The sequence below is a fragment of the Dasypus novemcinctus genome, chromosome 3 (assembly GCF_030445035.2).
Source record: "Dasypus novemcinctus isolate mDasNov1 chromosome 3, mDasNov1.1.hap2, whole genome shotgun sequence".
Taxonomy (NCBI): Eukaryota; Metazoa; Chordata; class Mammalia; order Cingulata; family Dasypodidae; genus Dasypus; species Dasypus novemcinctus.
In genome coordinates this window covers 100391924-100419579 of record NC_080675.1, presented here as the reverse complement: position 1 = coordinate 100419579, position 27656 = coordinate 100391924, and the positions used below count along the sequence as shown (strand labels likewise).

Genomic DNA, 27656 nt, shown 5'->3' with positions numbered 1-27656 from the left:
TGCATATCCACTATATGATAAAGTGGAGGTAAGTAGCTGTGCAGTGAAGGGTTAAGATGGGGACCTAGGGATACTATTGGGTAGGGCTTTGCAGGCTTGAGGGGGGTCAGGGTTTGGAGGATGGGTCAGATGGTCCATGAAATTGGAGAGAGAGTTTGGGGGGAGCAGGAGAACACAGGAGATTGTCAGGTACATGGTTGAAACTATAATATTGAGGAAACTCTTTAGAAAATATAATAAGGAAGGGTTACTTGTTTAAGGTGTTTGATGGCATCTGGCAAAGGATGCACCTGTGGCAAGCTTCTAGGGAGTGTGTGAGTGTTCATCTTTTCATAGTGTGTTATATCATTGAGTGAAAACCCATACAATGAGAGGGATGGTGTTTTATTCTCATCCTGGGGAAGTCTGATGTTCTCAAACAGAGGGGAGGGTGTCACTTGAGAGGATAGATGGTTCACATTTGGGGAGGACAGACTAGTGTGTCAAACCCTCAGCATTGTTGCATGCAACTATGAATCTGGTCTTTCAAGGAATGGAGCATAGTTGTCACTCTTGGCCCCAAGGGGAGGCAAAAAGAGGAATAGAATAGTTGGAAGAGTGGGTAATTGGGGAGCAATGGAAGTGTTCCACGAGATCATGCAATGATGGATATAGACCAAGTTAAATTTCACCAAAAAGTTATAAAAAGTGTATAGTTTAAAATGTAAACCACAATGCAAGTAAACTTTTGAAAAGTGTACAGTCTAAAACATAAACCATAATGGAACCATGGTTAATAGCTATGTTTCAATATCTGTACATCACCTCTAGCAAATATAACATCCACATGTAAAAAGATTATTGCTGGGGAAGTGACAAAAGGGTTTGATGTTGGGTATATGAGAGTTCCCTATATTGCATATGTGACTTTACTGTGATCTAAAATTTGTAGAAGACAAAATTAAAAATAAAAAAAAGAGGATGTAGACACTGAGGGAGGAATGGAAGAGATTGCCTTGCTACTGTACACATGGGGCAACACCTATTACAGTGATGAAAGGCAAAACATCAAAAAACAAAGTTTTATGATATTTTTCATTTTTTAATTCGCCAATATATTTTTTACTTTATTTTAGTTTTTTCTAAATTAGTATGTATTCTATTTCTAATCTTTAAACCTATCATTACTATTTCATTTCCCTACTAATTGAATATGGCTCCATTTTTTGAAGAAGTTTTGGGTCATAGAGTGGTTCAACTATGGCAGGGGAGGAACACTGCTGTGGGTGTCATTGATGGGGGATATATGATTTGGAGGGACTTCTCCAGGGCATTGTATATAGGGTACATATAAATGTTCAGATATTCAATGTATATTTTCATAGTAGGTAGAGTTACACATGACAGCTGAGGGAAGGCTGTGTTTCTAACTGGGAGAATTCTGTCACATTCCCCAATGGAACAGTAACAATCCCCCAAGTACAAGAGGAAAGACCAGTGAAGAAGGATGGTCCAATGATGAGTCTTTCATATTAATGACTATGCTTATGAGCCTGTGTTCTTGAAATTTCAACTAGGCCTAGAGCTGCAGGGTGCCTAAGTGTTACCCCCTGAGAGCCTCCATGTTGCTCAAATGTGGCCACTCTCTAAGCCAAACTCAGCATGTAAATGCATTACCTTAGCCCCAGCATTGGACATGACTCCCAGGGATGAGTCTTCCTGGCACCAAGGGATTGCTACCAATCACCAGCTGATGATGCAACCAGAAAAAGACCTTGAATAAAAGGGGGAAATGGTAAAGACAAATGAGTTTATATGGCTAAGAAACTTCAAAATGAGTTAGGAGGTCATCAGAGGGGTCATGTTTACACATGTCTCAGCAGGATCCCAGAGATAGCCAAAGTAGATACAACCCCAGGTAGGGTTGCTCCTGAGGGCTATGGAGACACCCAGGGCTGATGGTCATGACCAATGGCTCTGGAGTTCAGTGTCTTGCCAGTGGGTCCTACTTTCAAATTTGTGCTTCTGAGTTGATGGCTTTATACTCAGATGTGACCTTTCTACACATTCTTCTTCCATCCCTTTTACTGAACCTGTGGCTGGTGCTTGGGTTGGTGTATGCTTAGGAGACTTGAATATCTGGACTGTCCATGTGCCAACTGGGCCCTAAGTGTCAGCCAAGTTGCCGCACCTACTCTCTGGTTTACTGGACTTACCCAGGTTGTCTAACAGGGAAGTGATTATGGTCAACCACTACACCAGGAAACCAAGAGCACCTACAACTGCAAACAGGAGAATCACATCCCTCAGCCATGTGGGATCTAAGGCGCTTCTCAGTTTAGAGGTGGAGTGACATCACCATCTCAGAGTCTATAGGATGGAGGAATAAAATATGGATTAGAGTGGATTTACTCTTATTCTACTATAAAATTATTGTGACTCTAGCAATGGAAGAAATTCTATCACTGATATGGAGACAGTGGCCTCAGGAGTTGCTGAGGGCAGAGAGAGGGAAGAAGAGGTGTGATATTGGGGGCATTTTCAGGTCTTGGAGTTGTCATGAATGACATTGCAGGGACAGATGCAGGGCATTAAATATGCTGCCATAATCCACTGAATGGACTGGAGGAGAGTGTACACTGCAATGTAAATTATAATCTAAGCAGTGTAGCAGTGCTCCAAAATGTATTCACCAAATGCATTGAAAGTGCTACAATGATGGAAAAGTTGTTGGTGAAGGAGGAGTGTGGGGAGTGGGCATGGAGTACATGGGAACCTCAGATTTTTTTAATGTAACCTTTTTTTGTGATTTATGTATGTTTAAAGTGAAGATAATTAAAATGTTTGCTAAAAACATTTATTAAAAATAGCTAAATATATGTATATGTGAACTCAAGTCTGTTGAGATAGATGGAGTAATTAATTATAACCATTTGAATATAATAATTTCAGGATAAATACCTGAAAAGCATTCTTTGAAATTAGATTCACCTAAATATAAGTTAAAATAAGGGAAAAAAAGCAGTTTATCTAATTTAAGGCACACTTTACCCTCAAACGGAAAGTTTAAGTTTTTGATAGTATATATTATGCAAATAAGGGTGAACTAAAAAGGAATGGAAAATAAAGGAATAAAATCGGCTCAAACTGGTTTTGGTGTCTTTCATGCAGAAACTATTTGAGAACAAAGAGAATGGTGGCAGAAGTGGGCTTAGCTCTTTCAATGATATTCCTTTGGTTAAAAGATGAAAACCTAATCCAGTCCTTTCAAATATAGTTGTTTGCTTAGGTGGAATAAAAAAGTGAGATGGTGTGGTCATTTTTTGTGTTTAAGAGTAATTTCTGTACATTTCCACAAAAGCCCTTAAATAGAACAGTTAGTGAATGCGGAAAGGTGTAACTGGTATTTGTTTTGATAAGAGCCAGGATTGCATCATTTCTAGTGTTCACAAGTTTTTGTCACTTTCTTTTCATAAAAGCATGAAATCATTCATGGATTAGACAATCTATAAATAATGTTCACTTATCCCCAAATAAAATGTTTGGAAAGTAAAAAATCAAACTGTTTGCCAAAATAAAAACTATAACTCTGTTCCTAAATAAAGTAATATACTTTAATGCTTAATAGAGTTTTAATATTATTTCAAAGTGGAAGAAGGACTTTTAAAAATATATTGATCAAATAAAAACATTATAGCAATTGTTTTAGATCTAGGTAGAAAGTGCCATTGGGTTTAGAAAAATAAAGCAATATTCCCTGGGTTGTTAAATTATCAAAAATTAATATAATTAGATAATTGTTTTGAGTTAAAGGTTACATGAGTTTAAAAAAATAAGTGTAGATTTGAAAGAAAATAAAAAGTTAATTGAAATAATTTATTTCATTTGACATTGCAGAAAGATTTCCTGAATTAAAATAAGTACCAAATATAGTGAAGTTTTAAAAGAAGCACCTGCATTGAATTAACATGTCAGTATTTACCATTTTTTTATCTGGCATTTTATTGGAAAATTTCAGAGTCCTTTTTTTTTTTTTTTGAAGATTTATTTATTTATTTTCCTTGTTCCCCTCCTCCCACCCTACTGTTTTTGCTGTGTTGTCTTCTCTTCTCATTTTCTTTCCTCTAGGATTCACCAGGATTCAATCCTGGAGACTCCTGATGTGGAGAGAGGCTCCCTCTCAATTGCACCACCTCAGTTCCTGGTTTCTGCTGCACTTCATCTTGATTTTACCCTTATCTCTTTTTTCTGTGTCATCATCTTGTTGCATGGCTCACTTGCACAGGCACTGGCTTACCACGCAGTTACTCATGCTCACTGACTCACCATATGGACACACATTCTTTTCTTGTTTTTCACCAGGAGGCCCCAAGGATTGAACCCAGGTCCTCCTATATGGTAGGCAGAAGCTCTATTGCTTGAGCCACATCCACTTCCCTCCAAGTTCTTATAGATTCTTAACTTAGCCAAGGAAGAACTTAATTTCTCCATTAATTTACATTTTAAACTATTTCACTTTTACATTCTGTGGATTAAACTAATCTCATTTATATTCTAAAACTTAATATTAATCCATGAAACTGATAGTTCTGATGAGGAATATGAAGGATATTTATCAGCCACAGAGTGACCTTTTTCTTCTTCTATAGCCAAATGCATTTGTCCAGATGATAGTTAACTAAAATCATTTGTACATTGATGTGTTCATGGTAAGAATAATAAGTTCACATTCAGTACAAGTTTCATGTAAAATGTCCCATTCTTTTATTAAAGTATACAATTGCTAACTGTTAACACAGCTATTTAACCTACCAGTTGTAGGAGAGAAGTGTCAGCTTCAATGAAATGTAGGCATGGTGAGATTCCGATTATATATGGGTTATCTTTTTTACCTTCAGGAATATACAAGACAATCATTTGCAGGGGAAAAGAGGAAGTCCAAAAACATGTGTAGAAGATGCAAACAGGTGATCAACCACCAGAGGGAATTTGTAATTAAACCTGATGCTTTTCCCTAAAGTTCAGAGTAAAGACTTCCTCTCTCATTACTTACGTGGATTGTGAATTCACTAAATGTATGAGCCTAAGTGACAAGTTAAAAAATTCTCACCATGATGTGATGGATCACACAAAAAATGTGATGGCCAGCTAGAACTCTTTTTAGGGAAGCATTTATTTTCTTTTTCACCAAGAATCAAGTTTGAGACTAAAATTTTTTTCTTGCTTCCTATTTCTACTAGACCTGTTTACTTTTAATTATGTCTTTATTTTAGGGTCTGATTCCTTGACATGGATTCCAATTGGTCTCTCTCTGTTCAGACTCAAAATCCAGTCCACAGCACTCTCCCCACAGTCTATTTTTAGGAGTTCCAGGCAATAATTTCCTGAAAATGTTCTCACAATGGGCAGTGGTTCAGTGCTGGCTTAACTTCCTAGAATGGAGCTCAAGGTTCAGACTGGATCTCAGCTTTGATTTTTCTCTCATTTCTTTTTGGTGTTGATTTCAAAAATTTTAAAAGACTTTTTAGCAATTTTTGATGTTTTGTAACCAGAGGGTTTTAGGACCTCAAGTGTGTTATTTGTACAAATGCAAAACTTTTATATAATGCTTTCATTATTAACTGGAGTATAACTTAGATAGAAGATCATTTCATATGACAGGAATAGCCTGGGAAAAAGTCCTTAATTTACATAACTGATACTTTGGAAATTTCAAATTGGTCAATGTAGATGGAGTACTATGAAAAGAACAAAAAGATTACAGCAAAATTCCAAAGGTAGACCCATGCTACATAGGGTTTTGAAGGCCAGTTAAGGATTTGAACCTTGTTCATAATGCCATGAAATTGGTTAAATATAGGCAGCAACATTAAGAATTGCATTTAATGACATCACTCTGGATTCTTGTAGACAATACTTTGAAAGATTGAAAAAATTTATGTGGTGATTTAGGATCAGTTACAAAACTATTGCTGTAGTCCAAGCAAGAAATATCGGTGCCTTGAATTGGGAGAAAATATTTAAGTTTAACCATCAACGAGTATGCAATTCCAAATTTAATAGGCACCACTCTGTCTCACCCCCACTTCCCCACCAAATATATATAGAAAATCAGATTTAGCTTATATTACTGTGAGGATTACAAACTTATCAAAGGCAAATTTATCTGTAGCTTCATGGAAAGTATTTGAAAAGATAAAGTTTCGTGCTATATTGCATAAAATCCAAGTGCACGCTTCTGCTTTTATTTTTCTTTATTGAGGTTTGAGAGTCACTAGTACATACTTAGAATATTATTTGAAGCAGTTAGTTTCAAGACTACTCTTTGTAACCTTAGGGATCTTCTTCTATTCACTATATTGTCACATTTACTAATTTATTTTAATTTTTTGCCTCATTGATTCAAAAGATTAGAGTCATATTTCCCATTATTTTAAAAATTATTGTAATCATTTGTTTGTTTCTTCACTTAATAGCAGTATAATCTTATGAATGTTATTATTCTATTAAAATCATGTCTCATAATATTTACTTCATACTTCATATCAAAGCTTTCATGTAATTTTGCAGCAGATCACTAAATATCATCATAAATTCTAACAGCATTAAATAGGAATCTAAAATATTTTGTTTTGTTTAAGTTTCTGTCATAAGAGGAGTGAAACTGGAATTATAAGGTTATCTGTTCAAATTCTCTTAACACTGTATTTAGAAGTTATATTAATGATACGGTGCTGAAGTCTAGAAGTTCTGTGTGGAACTAACATGCTATGGCCATATTTTTCTCATAGCATCTTGTATTTTTTTATTTCTCAGGATATAAATAATAGGGTTCAGTAAGGGTATGAAAACAGTATAAAATACAGCAAAGACTTCATTTCCTGCAAAAGTCTTGAATGGCCAGGCATAAGTAAAAATACAAGGTCCAAAGAACAGAGTGACCACAATGATATGGGCAAACAATATGGACAAAGACTTGGAGAGCCCTTCAGATGATCTTTGCCATATAGCGACCAAGATGACAGTGTAGGAGACAAGCAGGAGGATGAAACAGATAAATGATAGCAGCCCATCGTCAGCAATGACAAATAATTCCAGGGTATAATTTCAATACAAGCAAGTTTGATCACAAGGGGAAGGTCACAAAATACATTGTCTAAGACACTGTGGCCACAGAAAGGCAAATTCAGTGTTAATAAAACCTGTCTTACTTTATGTACAAAACCAATTATCCATGCAAGTATCACAAACCCACTCAGCATCCTGTGGCTCATGATTGTCACAGGCCATGGCTATCAGAAGAGTCATCTCAGCACCCCCAAAGAAGTGCATGAAGAAATCTGGACCATGCAGCCTCATAAGGAGATGATCTTGTGTTCAGTGAGCAAGTCTGCAATCATCTTGGGTATGGTGCCAGTGCAGAGACACATGTCCATAAAAGAGAGGTTTCCAAGGAGGAAGTACATGGGAGAGTGAAAGGAAGAATTATATGTCACTATGACCATAATGAGAATATTTCCCATCACATTAGCACTGTGGATCAAGGAAAATGTTACAAAGAAAAAAAATTGAAGATTCCTTGATCCCAAAAAACCTAGAAAAATAAACTCAATCACTACAGAGCCATTTTTTTAAAATAATGCAAGAACTTTATTGATCTTATAACCTGATTAGAATATTCCAGATGAGAATCAATATTGTACAGAAAATTGTACAGATCCATTGTAAAGATCCATTTAGTCAACTCAAAAAAGGATTCAGTAGTTCTTTAAATACAAAGAGAATTGAAAAAAAAAGCCAGAGTTGACATTATTTTCATATTTCTATTTGGTAAATAATATTTGCTGATGTGAGAGCATATATTCTGAAGCATGCAGACATATTATTGTTCATAATAAGAAATTTTTGGGGGATCACATTACTTTGAAATGATATTCCTATAGTTAATCCACAATTAAAAAGCATTTGAAGTAGTGGAGGGATTATAAATTTTATAAGAAGTTATACTTTTTAATCACTTGATTTTGACTCTCCTACTAATTTTTCATATAGAAAGATTAGATAGTAATTAAATTACTGTTTAATTTGCCTTTTCCTGTTATGATACATAGAATTTGTTACTCCTTGAATTTATATTATCCCAATATATAAGGAATGTAGGATTTGGAAGATGAGTGAATATCCTATATCTCTGATGTAATTCACCGAAATAATTCTGTGGTTCTAATACAAGCAAGCACACACATACCAGATAGACAGGTATATGTAAACTCACACACAACTTAGTGGCTAATTTATACTTGGGAAAAAAGGCTTTGAATTCATTAAAAGTAATTTTGCTTTTCAATTTCTGTTGTGAAGTATACTAGGATTTTAGGAAATTTGGATTCAGGCTTGGATCTATTTGAACTTGTTTTCTCAAATCCTTATATTGGCATTGTTCAGAGCAAGGATATTGTGTGTCATGTAGGTGTAAGTATGCAGGAGTTTAGAAATAAATAGTGAAGTGATTCAATCCTTACTAGCATGTAGATTTTGTTTGGGTTGCATGTGTCATACAGCCCAATACTAATTATCTTTACTTTCTTGACATTTTTCAGATGATCTAGAGTGAACAAATAGTCTTCAATTAAGTGGTTGTATGTGGTAGGCTCTGTTCTAATATGTGCCAGTCTTCATTGCCATTTGCTCATTTAATGCTCATACCAATTGCATGATGTAAGGAGCATTTTCAACTTTATTTTGCATATGAGGGAGCAGCAGCACAGAAGTATTGAACAACTTATCCATGGTTACACAGCTAACAAGGAGCAGAGCTGCCATTCAAACCCAATTAGTGTGGAATCAGAGTATATGCTCAAATAAATACCTTATGCTGCCAACAAAATTAAAGGAATACATATGTATAGTGATGTTATTGATTAAATATTGACTGAATACCTTCCATATTCTATTCCTTACTGTAAGGAATATGAATAAACTATGTTGAGATTTCCCTATATTACTGAGTTGTTTATCTTATAATGAATTAATCAATGCCTTATATCTAAAGATTTTGTATTCTAAATGAGATATGATTATCAAATGAAAAATAACAATACGACATATATGACAACATCTAATTTACTACAGGGTGCGTGCAAAATGTTATAGGAATTTTAAAAGAATAGAGATCAATGTCAAATGACACTTGCAGATACAGTTTTAGGCTTGGTTGCTATCCTCAAAATCCATTATAAATAATTAAAACGATCTGCATGATTAGTAAACAGGAAGGGTGAGGTTCAGAGTGTTGGGATTTATGAGGAAGAGAAGAAAATTAAGAGCAATGAGTGAGAAAATACAGTATTTAGAAAAAAAGACAAAAAATAAAGATATGAATATACATAGGAAGAGTGTATTTTTTCTCCAGTTACATGTAACTGTCCTCTTGTTTCCCTTTCTACTCAAGCTTCTGTCAAAAACTCTATTACCACTATCCACTATCCAATCTTAATTCCTTCAATTGTATCAAATAAATGGATAATGCCTACAAATTTGGAAAATAAAAAATGAATATGATGTATTCCATGTAGGGTTAAGTTCCAGGAGAACTTGTAATGGATGTCGCTTGATGGACTATGAACCTGGAGGAGCACACAATGGATAGTCAACACATTGCAGCTTCTTTGAAGGGTTGTGTTCTATGCTTATCATGCAAGTGAGCAGAAACTTTGTTTTTTTATTTTTTTTTCTTTTAAAAAATTTAATTTCATTGATACATATTCATAAATCATACAGTCCATGCAAAGGGTACAATCAATGGTATTTTGCATAATCACATAGTTGTGCATTTATCATTTCATTCATTCTTAGAGCATTTAAATTATTCCAATAATATAATAAACAAAAAACCCTACCCCCTTTTTATTGATCCTACAATCTATTTATTTATTTTTTAAATGTTACATTCAAAAAGTATAAGCAGTTCCCATATACCCCACACCCCCTCACCCTACTCCTCTCACATTAACAACATTGTGGCACATTCATTGCTTTTGGTGAATACATTTTGGAGCACTGCTGCACCATATGGATAATAGTTTACCTTGTAGTTTACACTCTCTCCCAGTACATTCAGTGGGTTATGACAGAATATATAACATCCAGACTCTGTCCCTGCAATATCATTTAGAACAACTCCAAGTCCCAAAAATGCCCCCACATCACATCTCTTCTTCCCGCTCACTGCCCTCAGCAACTACCATAGTCACTTTCTCCACATCAATGCTTTTGAGACTCTTGTGACAGTAATTGCATTAATGAGATACTTTGGAGAAATGACAAGATTTAATAATTATTAGATTGAATGAAAATGCTAGCTATAATTTGGTCATGAAAACCTTTTCTACATGGAATTTATATCCTGTGATACAACAAAAATACTTCCAATAAATTAATTAAGAAAGATGTATTGGCCTTGTATTTTTATTTCAGAAAGTTGGCATTCAACTATGCTGTTGGCTTTCCCAGCATTTATTCCACTTATTTCTCCCCTTCCATTTCCAAGCAAACTTTCTAAATATGTTTAATTATACTTAATATAATTATACTTAATACATATTTTTATGTTGTGAGTACAAAATAAATATAAATTAAAGGAAATAAATTATCATAAAATGTATATTAAATCCTGTTATTGAGGAAAATTTTCTTCCTTTGGAGTTATCAATTGCATATTTCAATTACCTTTATTCAACAGTTTATTATGTGTTCTGGAGGAAATTGAAGATTGAATAATAATATAGTTAGGGCATAAGGGAAATTTGTAATCATTTATTATTCACATTTCATTTAATAAATGAAAAATCAAGAGCCAAATAATTAAATAAATCCTCCCATGTCTTAGAGGCAGGGCCATCCCTAAAAGATGTGGTGGGTATTGTGTTAGAAGGAATGGTGTAGAAGTTCCTGGCCAGTCACAGGGTAAGCACAAATGGGCCTGAGTCATTCATGTAAATCCAAGATTACAATCCTAAGACTTTGCCAACAAATCCCTCATTAGAAAGGGATAAGGCAAGATTTGTTTCAATCAATAGTTCAATATGAATATACGCTTTTATCAGTGTGAATAAAATAAATATTATTTAATGTAAGCATGATAGATGCAAATAGAATTTTACTTTCCCTTTCATTATAACATTTGAAGAATATACATAATTACAATATTGAATGTATTTTATGTTTTGCAAAAATTATACATACTTATCCTAAGACATAGATGGTTCTCAAAACTATTATACTAACTGAAAGATGCCAGATACAAAAAAAAAATGTATGTTGTATAATTCCATACTAATATTCATTGAATTATGGTACGTGGATTATATTCAATAAAACATAAACCAGTAAACATTGTTTTGTTCCATTGCTTTTTTCCTAAAGTTAAAACTCTATTTAATAAATTAAGCAAATATTTTTAAAAGTAGTTTCTGCTACAATCTCTCAGTTGAGCTCAAAATATATTTCCCATTGAGACAACGACATAATTTTACAATTTCTTAATTTCCTCTATCTTCAATTATATTTTGTCTTCATTATGTATTTGGCATCTTGCTACTATCCATTTTTTTTTTAAATTTCTTTGTTACTTTTCCTACTTCTTATTCTCAACTCTCAATCCTATTGTTTTTAACTATACTTTACTATGTATGACTTCTTTTTAGGCACATTCAGGATTATGAAGAAGGGTATGAAAATGCTTGGAATATTGTGCCTGAAATATCAAGTTATAATAATTTAGTGTCTTGAGACTTTTTCTATATCCATCTACAAATGACCCTTTTAGTTAGTATCTAACAATTAAGTTTTTCACGTATGCGTATTCCAAACAACCTCATCAGTAGGTCCAGGGAAGATCCTTGTGATGACAGAACAGAGGAAGAGGGTTTCTGGGGAAGGCTAAAAATTTCTGCCAGAGAGCATGTAAACAGTTGGGCTATCTCCCAGACAACCAGAACCACCATGTCTGGCCAAGTTGTGTGTTCACTGTTGAGTTCCTCTAGATAATAACCCAGAGCTATCTGCTGCTCTCCTGGACTTAGGAGGGCACAGAGCAAAGGTATTCCAAACTGATTCTGAAGGGCAACAGTGATTGGATGCAATTCTTGGAGAAGTTCACCAAAAATCAAGTGACTGATATATTTTCCCAGAGGTTTGAATAACATTTGTATGACCTGATTACCCTCATTCCATTGGACTAGAAAGGGCAGATGGTGGTTGATAGAGCACCCATCCTGGGCAGAAACGGGAGCAGTAAAGTGACTAGGGCTTTCCCCTTCCTCATGGAGAGCTCCTGCAGGAAACCATCTGCCACTTCGTCCAAGCTATTCTGTTCCCAAGTCTTCAAGAATACTTACAGTGATACTCTTGAATTATTCTCATTCTTTTTTTATTCCCTGAATATGAATATCTTCCAATGATAGCTCCTTTTTTTAATATATGAAGAACTAGTCTGCATTTACTTTCTAATGGTCAATTTTATTCAGAGATTATCCAATTCTCTTGCCAGTTTCTTCTGCAAGTGTCAGTACAAATGCTTATTTTTATGTCTTGCAACATGTGAAACTTGTTGAAAAGTAACATTTCTCTATTCTCCAAAAATTGAATTTTAGCTTTTCCATTATTTTTCAATTATAGGATGAGTCTTCTATGTGCTCAAGATTTAGCTTTCTCAATTTTGTTCATCATGCTTAATCATTTACCATCTCTTCACAATATTATTTTGAGTGACTATTTTCTTTAATTTTTCATAAAAATTTCTGGTTCCAGTTTATCACACAATACTTTTATGCGATCTTCCTGTTAGGAAGAAGAATTTGGTACATAAAAGTCGTAGTACTTTCCTTCCAACCAACATAAAATTAAATAAAATACTATCTTTAGTATATTAAATGTCTAACAAATTAGCTTTCTGTAATATTTCCACTTACCTGTTCCAAAATTACAGACTGAGGGACAATATGTTCAGGTGGTTATCTAAAATTAGAAATCTGTTTTACATTCTCTGTGATTTCCTGCACATGATTTATGGGTCTGCATACACTTTTGTTTGTCTTTTATAAAGATGTGAACATTTTGGAGGCAGATTTGCTGGAGCTTTGGGAATTCAAATTTCAGTGGGAGTTGTTAAAGCACAGATATTGATGCCCTGGCATGACCAGGAAATATGTTTACATTTCATTTCTGATCCTGTAATAAATTGTGATTCTCTCTGGGCAATTGAGTGATTAAAACAGCAGTGGTTGTTTGGAGCTGTATATACCCCCAAAAAATGTGCTCTTAAACTTAATTCAAAACCTCTGTGAACCCATTGTAAGCATGACCTTTTGATGAGGTTTCTCCAGGTAAGTTATGGTTTACCTCAATCATAATGGGTCTTAGTTGTCGTACTGGTGTCCTTGACAAGCAAAATGAAATTCAGAAAGAATTCTGAGAGAAATCCACAGAGGGAACAGCCAGAAGCTAAACATTAGTGGAATCTGGAAAAGAAGGGAGAGGCCAGGAGAGGATGCCACGTGAGAAAGGAGTCTAAGACCCAGACCACGAGCAGTCAGCCCTAGAATGCCACATTGATGATGGCTTGATGTGGACTTTTTCCAAATCTCAAAGCCCATGAGCCATTAAATTCCCATTGTTTAAGTCAACCCATTGCATGGTACTTGCTTGAGTAGCCCAAGAAACTAAAACAACAATGGAGAATGTTGAGTATAATATAGTAAATGTTGTAAAAATAATGCGGCCATCTGCATTCAGAGTTGCTTGGAGAAACTCTTTTTTTGAGATTTGGAAGGCTCTTTCCAGAAGATAAAAATTGATGTAGGACAGGACTTTCCTAGAAAGCAGAGCTTAATCAATAAATTTACAAACTGAGCAATATTTAGTGTTAAGCTGATCCTGGAATGGTAGAAATAACCTATTAAAAATGAATAAGAATATCATACTAACCAATGAATATCTGTTCCCTGTTTTGTAAGAACCTATTATGTAATGAAGAATTTAATGTCAACCAACCATTGTGACTTCCCCATTGGAAATCCCCTAAATTTCTTTACAATGGCTGAAACTTGTTTGCAATCATGGGACTCTGACAACAACTTGCCTGGCTTGGGGTTCTTCTGCTCCAGCAGTTTCTCTTTCAAGAAACCTATAGCTTTGATTATCTTGGTGACATTGATATTTTTGACTGAGTAGGGGTCTTTGATTTAATGGACTTTTCTTCTCCCTCACACTTCTCCCAAATTGTCCTCTTACCCTGGGAAATTTACAGGTATTTTTTAAAAGCATTTATTTATGTATTTTATAAATTTACCACTAAAAGCATATATTATAGATGACATAAAATATTGCTGCAGTAGTTTGGCATTATAGATGAATTCCAAAAAGAAATATTGGATTATGTTTGTAAACTCATCTTTTCCTCTGGGTATATTAAAGTGCACTGGATTCAGAAGTTTTACTTTTACTTAATTAAATAATGAGTAAGGCTTTGATTGAGCCATGTCAACAGAGAGACTGCACCACAGAGAAGGGAGTTTGGAGTTTTGATCCTATAGTTTTGAGCTTAAGCCCAGGAAATGAACACACAGGAGAAGAACACAGAGAAATAAAAACAGCTCCTTAGACATGACAGAAGCCTCAGTGAAAGAAACAGAACCATTCACTTGATAGTCTACAGTTGACCTTGTTGAGAAAGCACAGCAGCTGATCCTGGAGAGAAATGGAGCCTGGGGAAAAGAGGAACACAGTAAGTCTGAACTCTTGGCAGATGTTGGCAGCCATCTTGCTGGAAATAGACTTTGGTGAGGGAAGTAACTAATGCTTTATGGCCTGGTAACTGTAAGCTTCTACCCTAAATAAATAACCTTTATTAAAACCAGCCAATTTCTGGTATTTTACATCACTACCCCTTTGGCTGACTAATACAATTACTTATAACTTTTAAAAGATAAAACACAAATATATGTTAAATGCATTACAACTGATATATATTTTTGGTGCAACTAACTTATATGATCACTAAATAATAATAAGTATTTTTCACATTTAGATAGCTTGGCATGATATTTTTAGAGAATGTATGGCATGAAAACTTCATAATCATTAACCATTTTATGATAAAATATAATAATGTTTGTTTCACAAGGTGTTGTTTTTATAAAAATTAAAATTACAAGCTTCAGTCCATTTGATATCTTATCAACATATATCATGAATGACCTTCAAATTGGTGATATCTTTTTCACTTATCTTCAAATCCTTATTTAATTCTTAATTCATTTTACCAATGGCTTAATGTATATTTTTGTCACAGACATTCTTTTCATTAGTCATTTGCAATTAAAGAGAAAATTTATATATATATATATATATATATATATATATGTATTGCTATAAATAGCCATACATTTTATGTAACTATAAGGCAAAACTCCTTTTCATGGTTCATAATTTATTCTGTTGCTTGATTTTCAAATCATTAGATGCGGTTTTAATGCAATTTTCAGTAGTGCTGGCTGACAAGGAGTTTAATTTATATATCATTCTATTGCTCATTTTAACCAATTTTATAATGGCAGTTCAGGGGCATGTGTTTTTTTGCTTTTGTTATTTATTAAGGAATGCTCAAAAATGCTTTTTATTACATTTCATGAAAAATTTCAAGCCATCAATTATCATGTATCTACTAATATTGCACAAAATATTGTAGAGATTTACTTTATGCTTTGTATATTTGCTTTTCAAATGCTTTACTACTAGTAATAGGCAATCATAGGATTGCTAGTTTATATATTATAGCACAGTATAGATTGAACATTAATTCCATTGTTGATGATGGAAATAAAGTCATATTATAAAAATGTTTCTTAATAATTTAGAATTTCTTTCACTAAATTATTTAGTTCTGGTGGCTCTTTGTTCTTTTACTTTGTAATGTGGCTGACAAAGAGGTTCATCCCAAGCATGGAATTGTCAGATATGCTGTTTTATAATTGATCACTTCTGCATTAATAATTAGAATTTTCTTCAATCCAAGGTTTATTTGCAGATATCATTTTAAGTAACTTATGTTTGGAGTATGAATTTTGTTAAAATAAGACAATATAATTTTTATACTCCCTTAATTGTGCATACCCAGGTGACAATTCATAGCTTTATGCTCTATATGAGTGGGCAAAGAACTGCTCTGAAACTTACTGCCTTTTTGTTTTGTTTTGTTTTGTTTTGTTTTGTTTTCACACAGTTTATAGAGAAGTTGAAAAGTTAAAACGTGGGCATTTTCCCCTAAAACAAATCACCCCCTGCAGTCCCCAGCACACAAGCACCGCCACCCACTCCCATCACTTCTCTCTACCTGGGCTCATCACACCCTCTTGCAAAACATGGTGATGAAGACCCCAACTATTTGGTAAAACAAAAAGACTAACAGTGACACAAAACAATCCCATTTACTTCCTTTTCACTAATAAGCTATGAGTGAAAGATTAAAGGGCAAACACATTACCTTTACCCAGAGTTGAGATTTTCCTAGCATTCTCATTTCTTCCCCAAAGACATTAAAACCCAAAGCAGTTTGACAGACTACCGTAACTCTGATATCCATTTTGCTTTTCTGAATCTTACTGCCTTTTTGTTAACCCCTTCTTTCTTCTGAAAACTTTAAACACCATACATAACATATATAGCTACACAACATAAAGACTGAATTAAGTTATGAAAAATAATCTGTGTAGTTAATATTAGTAAACTCATTTAACTGACATATTTTCTCAGAGTCTTATCAATAGAGACTGGCCACAAATAATCCAGAGCTAAGTATGATGATACAAGTATGCAACAAGTCCAACTCTGTTTTATGAAGTTTGCAGATTTCTCAGAAAAGAGATCACCTTTCTCACAATAAGAGACAAGTGCACCTTTAATAATAAAGGATTTATTTCACAAAGAAGTCAGAAGAAAACTCCAGGAAGAAATAATTAAATGTAGAAATTCATGGAATTATAAAATATTCTGACATATTATGTGAACAGAAACATCTACTATCTTTGAAGTTATGGAATTTTGGTGGTAAATGTTGAACAATGAAAGCGAGGTTAGGGCAAGAACTTACAAGTGTCTTACATATCAATCAAAGCCACCTAAAATGTATCTTATAATTAATGGGCTGCCATTGAAGTGGTATAATAGGAACTATGAAGTGAATTGAGTATTTAGAAGGTCTTGATAGTGGCAGTGTGGAGGAAAAATTAATGTTATTCCAATAATCTAGATAAGAAATTATAAAATCAAAATTTAAAGCTACAGAAGGAGATGGAGAGGAAGGTATGGTCAAATTAGCAGGTAGAATTGTGGAGATTGGGTATTATGCTAAGCATGAGGGATAGCAGTATGTATAGAGTAGAGTGGTAAGTTTCAAAATATCATCTACATATTTTCTGCCTCAGAATTAAGTGAGGTGGGAATTTTGGAATGGCAGAGTGAGGACAATGCACGACTCTTTCCCAAACTAAACAAGCATTTAATTGGAAAAAATTATTAAGAACAATGATTTAGAGTCTCTGGAAATTGTCCTAACTTAAAGGTATATAGGAAATTGAGAAACATTCATTCAATAACACCTACTGTATCTTGGTAAGAACTGCAAGTCTGTGGTATTTAGATCACTACCACACCCTCTTCTTCCCCTTTTATCCCAGGTCCATATTATGGAATTACTAGTCTGGGTGTCCTATTTCAGGTAAGTGTGGTCAAGAAACAGACTGACTCCTCAACTTTCAGTTAGGTCTAAGGTTTTAGGTTCTAGCCTATTATGGGCAAATGCTGCCAAAAAGACTGATGTTTTCATTCCCCCTCCCACTCCCCAGGATCTACTTGTAGGCAGAGCCTCTATTCTACATATGGCTAAGAACACTGTGGCTATAATCTCCACCCTCTCTCCAGTCAGCTCGTTTGATGGAAGTCCCATGCTAAGAGCGGGAAGTTGAAATGAACAGTGTCTTCCCCAACCCCCAGGAGTGTCTAATTACAGAATTGGTGATTCGCTTTGAAAGAAGTGACTCACTGTCTCCGCAACAAGCACCTGTGAAGTGACACAGAGGTTCTTCCCAGGGAGAGAGGCAGGTCATAAAGATGAAGACCTCTATCTTTCCTTTGGAGAAACTACTTTTATTTGGAATAGAGCTAGAACAATCCCGTGCCTAAGGGCATTGTTGAAAATAATGGCGATTTTGGTATAGAGTAATTATGAAGTTGCTCATAGTTCCATGCTGATGGTAGCAATAAACAGAATATCAATGTAACAGAAATAATGAGGGTAAGAGACCACCAAGAAGGTCACATTACTGGGGTCACAGTAAACCTTGAAGATAGAACAGACTGGGCCTTCTCCTAGACCATACATATTCTGCAGAAGTCAGAGTAGGACATGAGCCATAAATGTAAATATTCCCCAAGCCACACACAGTTCCATTAACAAAAGGAAGAAGCCTCACTGGCACAAGGAGCTGTAATGTGAGCATAATCACCAGTGTAATCAAAGCTGCAAGTTTTTTGAAGGACAGACTGTTGGAGCAGGGATATCTCAAACTGGGGATATCCCCATGAGAGTCTCTCAATAGCCAACTGTTCACATGTGGCGGCTTGCTCAGTCCGTAGAGGTGGGGTCTGGCTGCCGACGAGGGGTTGGTCCAGCTCTGGACGAGGGGTCGGTCCCGCTTGGGACAAGGGGTCGGTCCCACTTGGGATGAGGGGTTGGTCCAGCAGCAGACGAGGGATCGGTCTCACAAGGGGTTGCGCGGTTTGGCTGACGGGGTCGCCCGGCGAAGCCGGCGACGAAGGGGTCGCCCAGAGAAGCAGGCGACGAAGGGGTCGCCCGGAGAAGCAGGTGACGAACTGGGGACAAGGGAGGCCAGGCCCTTGTCGGGGGCTCTCAGGACTGGAGGGCGCACAGCAGAAGAACTACCGCGGAGACAAGGTAAACACGCAAGTCCACTTTATTGAGGGAGAGGCAACAGTTTTATAGGGGCTGGGGAAGGCTGATTGGTCGAAGCCATGCCCTGTTCTGATTAGTTGCTGGCGAAAGGTCAGTGGGCAGTACTGGATGGGAGAGGGGTGGTGGTTAGGGATTGGCTGTCGCTGTTGCTGGGGGAAGGGGCAGGGTTTAGGGATTGGTGGCTGCTATTGCTGGGGTGGAGGGCAGACTTGAGTTTCCTGCCCACGCCTGGCTGTTGCTGCTGTCGGGGGAAGGGAAAAGGGCAGACTGGATTTTTCCGCCCACGCCTGGCTGTTGCTGCTGTCGGGGGAGGGGAAAAGGGCAGACTGGAATTTTCCGCCCTGAGCCTGTGCAGGGAGAAAGAAGAAGAAGGGTGCCGCCCCACAGGCATCGTGTGGTGCCATCCGGGAGGAGGGGCGGCCGCGGAAGCATGGCTGCCGAGAAGGGGAGACCCGAGGGCACTCTGCGCCCATGCCGAGCTCCCTTCAGGGGTGGTGGTGAGTCCGATCAGCCACCCTATTATGGGGGCAGCGGTTTGGAATAGGCCTACCGTGGCTGCCGCCCCTCGCCAGGCCAGCAGACCACACTTCAGCCCGAGGGGTGACTGCATTTCCCCCTTCTTTTCAAATAAGGGCCAGGATGGCAGCAGCAACAAGTAGCCGAGGCCCAAGAGGCAGTAAGCAATGAGGGAAGCGGGGCTGACCCGAGGGGTGACCGCATTTCCCCCTTCTTTTCAAATAAGGGCCAGGATGGCAGCAGCAACAAGTAGCCGAGGCCCAAGAGGCAGTAAGCAATGAGGGAAGCAGGGCTGAAGAGGGAGGTGAGTATGACGGGGATATAAATGTACAATTTAGGGGGCGGTATCTTGCCGTTGCAAGCGAGGGTGGCCAATGTCCAATTCTTGTTTATCTCGGTGGCTATAAGGTCCATGTACTGTTAAAAGTCCAGGATGATAGCACGTTACAGGTGGTTGATCTCTTCTTGGTGGCGAAGAGCGGCAGAGGCAGACTGTGTGATGGTCTGGAAGATCGCAGCGGTGAGGACAAGTCACGTCAGGGCACCAGCGACGGTGGTGGCGGCAGCGTCGGGAGTGGTGGAGACATAGGCAAGGGCAACAAGAAGGCCAAAGTCTCCACGGGCGCGAGAGAGGCCGATGTTAATAGGGCGGGCCGACATGAGGCGGCCCAATCTGCAACGCAATGGGGGTTCAAACAAAAAAGGAGGGGGGCGGGGGATGAGAAAGGACGCTTTGGATGGCTGAGAAGAGGAGTGAGGTCGAGACAGGAGGAAGCTCCGCAGAAGTATGGGGAGGCAAAAGCAGAAACGTTATTAGATGCTAGAAAGCAGGCCGCGGGCCGGGGAAAGCGGGTTGTGGGCCATTTAGTGGGGCTGGAGCTGCTTGAGAGTGATGGCGGCATGGGGGGATGCGGTTACAGAAGACTTGGGGCTGTTTCAAAGAGATCTTACACCGGTGAGTGTCTAGGAGACCGGCGAGGGCTCGAACTTGTGGGGCTTGCTTAGCAGAAAGGATGTTACCCATTGCTAATGGCCTTTTGGAGCTGATAAGAAAAGGGGCCCTTACCTTGAGAGTGCGGCGATGGGAGCTGAGGTGCACGGTGAGACGAGGGGTCGGAGCCGGTGGGGCTCCGACGGTGGTCGCGGGCCAAGAGAAGCCCCGACAATGGGAGGGGGGAACGACGAGCAGTGGAGCAAGGCAAAGGGGAGCAAGTGCGGAGGGGAGGAGGCAGAGGTGAAGGCAGGGGTGGAGGTGCTCAGGCACGCGCTCCTGAGAGTTTTATTGGTGCCTCTTAATCATAGTGGGTCGGTATAAGCCCCCGACATGGAAGGAGAAAGCCATCCAGTGATTCTCCCAGACCGCCGTGGATCATATGAGGTCACCAAGGTTCAGGAGAAGCAATGCAGAGTGAAAAGATAGGGATGAGAAGAGAGGAGGGCATAGGGCTGTGGGAGGGTTACTTCAGACGTGCAAGCGTGCGCTCCCGAGAAATCCAAGGCTCCTCTTAATCATAGCGGGTCGGTATAAGCCCCCGACATGGAAGGAGAAAGCCATCCAGTAATTCTCCCAGACCGCCGTGGATCGTATGAGGTAGCCAAGGCTCAGGTAGCAGCAATGTTGCACGAGAGAAGTCCCACGGTGAGAAGAGAGGAGGGGGGAGGGGGCCACCAGGTTATGGAGTGAGGCTGTGGTGGGGTTGCCTTGCCCCACGTTGGGCGCCAGCTGCGGCGGCTTGCTCGGTCGGTAGAGGTGGGGTCTGGCTGCGGACGAGGGGTCGGTCCAGCTCTGGACGAGGGGTCAGTCCCACTTGGGATGAGGGGTTGGTCCGGCAGCAGACGAGGGATCGGTCTCACAAGGGGTTGCGCGGTTTGGCTGACGGGGTCGCCCGGCGAAGCCGGCGACGAAGGGGTCGCCCGGAGAAGCAGGCGACGAAGGGGTCGCCCGGAGAAGCAGGTGACGAACTGGGGACAAGGGAGGCCAGGCCCTTGTCGGGAGCTCTCAGGACTGGAGGGCGCACAGCAGAAGAACTACCGCGGAGACAAGGTAAACACGCAAGTCCACTTTATTGAGGGAGAGGCAACAGTTTTATAGGGGCTGGGGAAGGCTGATTGGTCGAAGCCATGCCCTGTTCTGATTAGTTGCTGGCGAAAGGTCAGTGGGCGGTACTGGATGGGAGAGGGGTGGTGGTTAGGGATTGGCTGTCGCTGTTGCTGGGGGAAGGGGCAGGGTTTAGGGATTGGTGGCTGCTGTTGCTGGGGTGGAGGGCAGACTTGAGTTTCCTGCCCACGCCTGGCTGTTGCTGCTGTCGGGGGAAGGGAAAAGGGCAGACTGGATTTTTCCGCCCACGCCTGGCTGTTGCTGCTGTCGGGGGAGGGGAAAAGGGCAGACTGGAATTTTCCGCCCTGAGCCTGTGCAGGGAGAAAGAAGAAGAAGGGTGCCGCCCCACAGGCATCGTGTGGTGCCATCCGGGAGGAGGGGCGGCCGCGGAAGCATGGCTGCCGAGAAGGGGAGACCCGAGGGCACTCTGCGCCCATGCCGAGCTCCCTTCAGGGGTGGTGGTGAGTCCGATCAGCCACCCTATTATGGGGGCAGCGGTTTGGAATAGGCCTACCGTGGCTGCCGCCCCTCGCCAGGCCAGCAGACCACACTTCAGCCCGAGGGGTGACTGCATTTCCCCCTTCTTTTCAAATAAGGGCCAGGATGGCAGCAGCAACAAGTAGCCGAGGCCCAAGAGGCAGTAAGCAATGAGGGAAGCGGGGCTGACCCGAGGGGTGACCGCATTTCCCCCTTCTTTTCAAATAAGGGCCAGGATGGCAGCAGCAACAAGTAGCCGAGGCCCAAGAGGCAGTAAGCAATGAGGGAAGCAGGGCTGAAGAGGGAGGTGAGTATGACGGGGATATAAATGTACAATTTAGGGGGCGGTATCTTGCCGTTGCAAGCAAGGGTGGCCAATGTCCAATTCTTGTTTATCTCGGTGGCTATAAGGTCCATGTACTGTTAAAAGTCCAGGATGATAGCACGTTACAGGTGGTTGATCTCTTCTTGGTGGCGAAGAGCGGCAGAGGCAGACTGTGTGATGGTCTGGAAGATCGCAGCGGTGAGGACAAGTCACGTCAGGGCACCAGCGACGGTGGTGGCGGCAGCGTCGGGAGTGGTGGAGACATAGGCAAGGGCAACAAGAAGGCCAAAGTCTCCACGGGCGCGAGAGAGGCCGATGTTAATAGGGCGGGCCGACATGAGGCGGCCCAATCTGCAACGCAATGGGGGTTCAAACAAAAAAGGAGGGGGGCGGGGGATGAGAAAGGACGCTTTGGATGGCTGAGAAGAGGAGTGAGGTCGAGACAGGAGGAAGCTCCGCAGAAGTATGGGGAGGCAAAAGCAGAAACGTTATTAGATGCTAGAAAGCAGGCCGCGGGCCGGGGAAAGCGGGTTGTGGGCCGTTTAGTGGGGCTGGAGCTGCTTGAGAGTGATGGCGGCATGGGGGGATGCGGTTACAGAAGACTTGGGGCTGTTTCAAAGAGATCTTACACCGGTGAGTGTCTAGGAGACCGGCGAGGGCTCGAACTTGTGGGGCTTGCTTAGCAGAAAGGATGTTACCCATTGCTAATGGCCTTTTGGAGCTGATAAGAAAAGGGGCCCTTACCTTGAGAGTGCGGCGATGGGAGCTGAGGTGCGCGGTGAGACGAGGGGTCGGAGCCGGTGGGGCTCCGACGGTGGTCGCGGGCCAAGAGAAGGCCCCGACAATGGGAGGGCGGAACGACGAGCAGTGGAGCAAGGCAAAGGGGAGCAAGTGCGGAGGGGAGGAGGCAGAGGTGAAGGCAGGGGTGGAGGTGCTCAGGCACGCGCTCCTGAGAGTTTTATTGGTGCCTCTTAATCATAGCGGGTCGGTATAAGCCCCCGACATGGAAGGAGAAAGCCATCCAGTGATTCTCCCAGACCGCCGTGGATCGTATGAGGTAGCCAAGGCTCAGGTAGCAGCAATGTTGCACGAGAGAAGTCCCACGGTGAGAAGAGAGGAGGGGGGAGTTGGCCACCAGGTTATGGAGTGAGGCTGTGGTGGGGTTGCCTTGCCCCACGTTGGGCGCCAGCTGCGGCGGCTTGCTCGGTCGGTAGAGGTGGGGTCTGGCTGTGGACGAGGGGTCGGTCCAGCTCTGGACGAGGGGTCGGTCCCACTTGGGATGAGGGGTTGGTCCGGCAGCAGACGAGGGATCGGTCTCACAAGGGGTTGCGCGGTTTGGCTGACGGGGTCGCCCGGCGAAGCCGGCGACGAAGGGGTCGCCTGGAGAAGCAGGCGACGAAGGGGTCGCCCGGAGAAGCAGGTGACGAACTGGGGACAAGGGAGGCCAGGCCCTTGTTGGGGGCTCTCAGGACTGGAGGGCGCATGGCAGAAGAACTACCGCGGAGACAAGGTAAACACGCAAGTCCCCTTTATTGAGGGAGAGGCAACAGTTTTATAGGGGCTGGGAAAGGCTGATTGGTCGAAGCCACGCCCTGTTCTGATTGGTTGCCGGCGAAAGGTCAGTGGGCGGTGCTGGATGGGGGAGGGGTGGTGGTTAGGGATTGGTGGCTGCTGTTGCTGGGGTGGAGGGCAGACTTGAGTTTCCCGCCCACGCCTGGCTGTTGCTGCTGTCAGGGGAAGGGAAAAGGGCAGACTGGATTTTTCCGCCCACGCCTGGCTGTTGTTGCTGTCGGGGGAGGGGAAAAGGGCAGACTGGAATTTTCCGCCCTGAGCCTGTGCAGGGAGAAAGAAGAAGAAGGGTGCCACCCCACAGGCATCGTGTGGTGCCATCCGGGAGGAGGGGCGGCCGCAGAAGCATGGCTGCCGAGAAGGGGAGACCCGAGGGCACTCTGCGCCCATGCCGAGCTCCCTTCAGGGGTGGTGGTGAGTCCGATCAGCCACCCTATTATGGGGGCAGCGGTTTGGAATAGGCCTACCGTGGCTGCCGCCCCTCGCCAGGCCAGCAGACCACACTTCAGCCCGAGGGGTGACCACATTCACTGAAGCCTATAAAGAATTTAAAGAATTTCCAAGTGAGTGTAACAATGAATATCTGACATTAAAGTTAATTACTACATAAGGGAGTCTTACAAAGAAGGGAACCTATATACATCCATTAGTATGATATTTTTGTACATTCTGATAAGTGATCTCTACAGAAAACTGGTTTATCACTAGGTGTTACTTAACTGCACTTCTGTAAGGAATGGTCCGTTCTCTTGGAAAGCCTTTCAAGGAGGTTTAAGCATAACCACCATAGTGTTTGTTGTGTTTGTGAAGAAGTGTTGTATGAAAATTCTACACGTGCATGATAGTTTTGTAAGTTCACAAGTTATGTAATAAAAATATATTTTAAAAAATAAGGTGGGTGGTGGAAAAATACTCTAAATGTAAGATGTGGATTATAGCTAGTTGTAATATTTTGACAATATACTTTCATAATTTGTCACAAATATTTCAAGATGTTGATGGTGAGGTGATATATGGGACACCTGCATTATGTTATGTATGTTTGTTTTATAAGTTCATAACTTTTCTATCCAGTTACTATTTATGTATGGTCATGCATGAATGATATAATTAAATAATTTTTTAAATTAAAAAAAATAAGGAAAGAAATCTAAGCAGAAATATCAGAGACTTCATACCACAGAGGCTACAGACTTCATAGAATTAGTTCATCCAAGGCATTAACAACCAACCAAGCAAGCAACATCATACTTGAGTGAAGAGAGAGTGTAGCATGGTTAGTATCCAGAGTGGCTAAATATATTTCTAAAATATCCAGTTTTCAACAAAAAATAATGATACATGCAAAAAAAAGCAGCATATATTTTTAAAAAGAGAAAAAAATAGGCAATAGAAACTGATTTTGAAGGGGCACAGAGGTTGACCTTTGCAAAGACTTCAAAGCAGCTATTACATATGTTCATGGAACTAAAGGGAACCTTATCTAAAAAATTAAAAGAAGGTATATGATGGCAATATCTCACCAAATAAAGAATATCAATAAAGAAATATAAATTATTAAAATGGATGAAATGAAAATGGGAAATACATTAACCAAAATTAAAAAATCATAAGGATCTAACCAAAATATTTGAGCTGGCAGAGAAAAGAACCAGTGAACCTAAAGGTATATCTGTAGAGATTAAGCAAGCCAGAGAATGGAGAGAAAAGGTGAAGAAAATAAACAAAATATTAGATGAATAAAGGACACCATTAAGTGTACCAACATACATAAAATGGGAGCTCAATTTTGGTTCCTAGATTGGACCATTAATCTGATAGTGATCTTGCCAACAAATAAGACATGCAGGAAAAAGAACATACCTCTGAAGGTATTTATTTATTGTATTCAATTTTTATATTTTGATCTTGAGCTTTCTTCAGTATACTTAGAAGTTGAAAATAAAAAATCAACAGCTCAAAAATGAGGCATAAATTAGGAAAGTGATATTACCAGGAATTCAGTAACTGTAAAAAGTGTCTACCACCCCACAGGCCAGATGAACAAAAGAGGAAGTGGTTTTATCCAGAGCCCTTAAGTGCTGTGGACAGTGCCACCATTGTTGCTGTTTGAACCTCAGTCCTACTATTGAATAAGCATTCAAGTGCTCACACCCTTGCTAAAGCTTTAAAGTCTTCACTCTGAACTGGTGGAGTGAACCAAGTTTGGATTTGAATTTAGTTATTGAAATTTTCAATTACTTTACTACTAAAAATGCAATTACTATGAATCATAGTTTCAGACATTGTCTTCTTTGCCCCATTGTGTAGCAGCATTCTTTAGTACACATTAACATCAGTCATTTAAGCTGGTTTAATAGCCTCTTTTCCATTGATGCAGAGGCTTGGATTGAAATGTCTTGGTGAGTCTCATTACTTCCAGATCAAGGGGAAAAATTGCTGCATCCTCTTTATGGAAAGATTTGTTTATTGGAAACTATGACCTCTAAAAGAGGGTATAGGAAGCAACAGAAGTATGAATGCTATTAAGATACATATATATATATATATACACACATATATGCACACATATGTGTTTTTATTAGAAAAGCATAGATTATGTATTTAGATATAGGATATGATTCTGGGGCTAGTATTTACAAATTCTGTGGCAAGCTCCTTACGTTGTTTAAGGCTCAGTTTCCTATTGATAATATGCAAATAATATTTTCTATTTCCATTGTTGTAAAGATAATAAAAAATGCATTCAAAGTACCTCATACACAGTAAAAATTAAATAATAGTACTTAGACCCTAATTTAATTGATAGAAAATATTAAAAATTACAATATCAATTAATACTGCCACATTGGAATGGTTTGTATTTGGATTCACAATCCAGGGTATTTTATTGCATATATGCATCCATAGGGAAGAGTTATCATTTACCAAAATATGACTTATATTTGATACAAAACCTTGGCAGTTCAATGTCTTTGGATGATTATACTAGCTCAGTTAAAATGCTGATTGGGAAATCACAAGCTTGTTCTTTACTTTTGTTATTGCTTTTTTCATGTCTTTATTCCTGAATGTGTAGATGATTGGATTTAAAGGGGGAATAAAGATTGTGTAAAACATAGAGAGGATCTTATCTATAGAGATGCTGCTGAATGGCCATATATTGCTAAAGATGCAAGATCCAAAGACTGTACCACTACTGTAATGTGGGCTTAAAGAATGGACAAAACTTTGGAAGACCCACTGGAGGTGTGCTGCTGGACTATAAGAGATAAGCAGAAAGATGAAACAGAACAAAGAGAATAGTTCACTGTCTGCAATGACCAATAGCTCCAAGATGTGTCAGTGCAGTCAAGTTTGATCACCCGAGGTAGATCACAAAAAAAGTTATCCACAACATTCGGACCACAAAATGGCAAAGTTACTGTGAAAATCATTTGGCTTATAGTGTGCACAAAACCCGTGGTCTTTTATAATAGAGGCGTTTGTATATGGCAACATATCTATCAATTGCCATGGTATGACAACATCATCTCTCTTTCACTTAAAACGTGCAGGAAAAATATGTGGGTCATACAGCCTTCATAGGAAATGGTCTTATATTCACTAATTAAGTCAGAGATCAATTTAGGAGTAGCAAAGGAGGCCAACAACATTTCAAT

The 27656-nt window shown here is 39.9% G+C and overlaps 1 pseudogene; it reads right to left on the bottom strand.

Annotated features, from left to right (window-relative positions):
• Positions 1 to 6747: 6747 nt before the first annotated feature.
• Positions 6748 to 27656, bottom strand: part of LOC101444556 (olfactory receptor 4L1-like) — a 28641-nt pseudogene continuing 7732 nt past the window's right edge.